This window comes from Cibotium barometz, chromosome 8, assembly GCF_041138505.1.
Source record: "Cibotium barometz isolate CiBa-2024 chromosome 8, ASM4113850v1, whole genome shotgun sequence".
Taxonomy (NCBI): Eukaryota; Viridiplantae; Streptophyta; class Polypodiopsida; order Cyatheales; family Cibotiaceae; genus Cibotium; species Cibotium barometz.
The window spans coordinates 45,865,956-45,868,608 of record NC_141053.1 but is presented as its reverse complement, the minus strand read 5'-3'; positions in this window follow the sequence as shown (position 1 = coordinate 45,868,608).

Sequence of the window (2,653 nt, the reverse complement as noted above, 5' to 3'; positions counted from 1 at the left end):
CATATGTGTGTGAGAGTGTGTCCATGTGCATGTGCAAATATGTGTGCACATGTGCGTCTATGTATACATGTGTGCCTATCGATGTGTGTGCACATGTATTTGTGTATGTCAGTTAGTGTGTACGTGTATATATATGTAAGTTTATATGCATGTATGTGTATGTGTGAGGTTGGTTGAGTAAGTGTGTGCGTGTAAGTGCGCATATTTGTGTATGTGCACGTGCGTGCGAGTGTGTGTGTGTGTGTGCATGTGTGTGTGGTACGTTGTGTGCATGCGCATGCATGTGTTTTTTTCGGCATACATACAGATATATTTATATATACATATATACATACCTATAAATATATATATAAATATGTGCGTGTGTGCGTGTGTGTGTGCTCTCTCTCACACATGTGCACATAATATAATATTATATGTGTGTGTATGTATATGCACACATGTATGAGTGTGTCTATGTGTGCTAGAGGGAACAAATGAGCAAATGAGAAACTCTCATGTGTGTGTGTGTATAATATAATATATATGTGTGTGTGTGTGTGTTTATATATATATGTATATGCATTTATATGTGTGTGTGTTTATATATATATGTATATGCATTTATATGTGTGTGTGTGTGTGAGCACTTATATATATGAGAAACTCATTCAATGCATAAAAGACTTGATGTTGACAACTAATTGTGAGCCCCAATCATCTAGGCTTGTGGAAAAGAATGTTCCTTTTAAAAAGTTCAAAATGTGAAGCTCTCATATATATATATATATATATATATATATATATATATATATATATATATATATATATATATATATATATATATATATATATTCAATGAGCAAATGACTCATTAAAAAAAAATCTCCTTTCTCCTTTATGTGAAGGGCTCTCCTCCTCTTGCGAAGTGGTGCCGCCTTTGCTTACCACATGGCAAGTTACAAATAACTAATATATAGACAAGTGGCCCAAACCTGCGCTTATTGTGAGGTGGGAATACTATCCAAGGCCCTTGATGCCTTGGGGGTATGCTAGCCTGCGCCAAGGAATATGCATATTTATGGGAATGAGGTGCAATGGAACGCGGACCCATGTTAGGCACACGAACATAGAAGCACTCACGCACTGGGTAGGCACATTAGGCCTCCCGCATTGTGAGTGAGGTTCATAGTGCCAAGTGCCCCCGAGGGATGCCCTCCCCGCCTTGACGGTAAAATTGCTGAAATGTCGAAACAGGACCAAAACGGTGGAGATAGCGGACCGGCGAGCCGACGAGCCGTGCTGTGCTGAGACGGGCCGCGAGATGCAGCCGGGCCGGCAGATCATGAGTGGAAGGCAAGTCCCAAGCCTAGGCCATGGGAGCCGGGCCGGGTATGAAGGCAAGTGAATGGTGAGACCCGCAAGGATAACGTGCGAGATGCGCCGGTGGAGCCGTGTCATGAAGCTTGGTTTGTGGAAGGCCGCCCCGTGGCTAGATGTCCAAGTCTCGCTCCGTCCGGGCTTGTGCCACTTGGTATCAGAGCATGGTTTGTTTTGGAAGCCTATGTGAGGCGTGTGATGCCAAGATAGCAAGAACAGCGGAAACGTAAAAAATAGCAAAAACGGCAAGTTGGGTTGAGTCCATGTGACGGCCACGAGCCGAACGGCACAAAAGTTGCCAACTGAGATTTGAGCCTCAAGATGAAGGAATTTGCCCATGGTTGCTTATACCAATCTTGAGCAATGGAAGGCAAAGCACAGGTTGGTGTGGTTGGTTGAGCCCGTCAAGACTCCGAACTGCCGTCGCACGAGGCGTCCTGAAACAACGCACGAGGCGTCCTGAAACAACGCAGTTCTCGACGGGGGCCCAAACGATGGAATGTGGGAACATGTTATGTATGAAAAATAATCAGTTTTTCGAGGGGATCGCAACCGCATGGTCTGTTCGAAGAGATTTTTACAAAGTTGGCCGATGTGCCATGAGACCACAGTTGGGTTCCATGTGAGGTAAGGTTTCCGAGTGCAAGTCCAACTAAAGATGTTGGCACATGAGCTGAGCAGAGAAGCATCATGCAACTCGATCAGCACTTCAAGCAAAAGAAGAACAACGGGCTCGGGATCTTTCAGAGTTACCACCAAGGGAAAATGATGCTTTGAAGAAAACAACGAGGTGGGCAATGAGATAAAGTGGCACTTTATAGACCAGCAACACTTCAGATGGGGACCGCGGGCTGGTAGCCACTCAAAGGTCAAGGAAAGAAGGAAACAAAGGGGCCACGCACGCAGAGACAACATCGGTTATGGGGCCGAGTAGTTTGCTTATGCTAAGAAACTGGATGCGGAAGAATGAGACGTCATGTTAGTGTGGCGCCCAAGAGTAAGAGCAGAATGCAAGCCGTCAAGCCAATCATTTGGGGATCATGTAAGCAGCAAAGGCATCCGCTAAGGCCATGGTGTGCCTTGTGGCAATGGAGCCACCCCTCTCTCATTCACGAATGCAAACAGGTTAGGCTGGAGGAGCCGAAGCCCCTTCAGATCATTAAGGATTACGTCTTGGGCAGATGCAGCAAAGCAGAAGCCCCAACTTCTCCACAGTGCAGAGCATGGGATAGGTCGGAGGAGATGAGTCCCTCTTCAGATCATTCAGGATCAAGCCTAAGGGTGAACGTAGCAA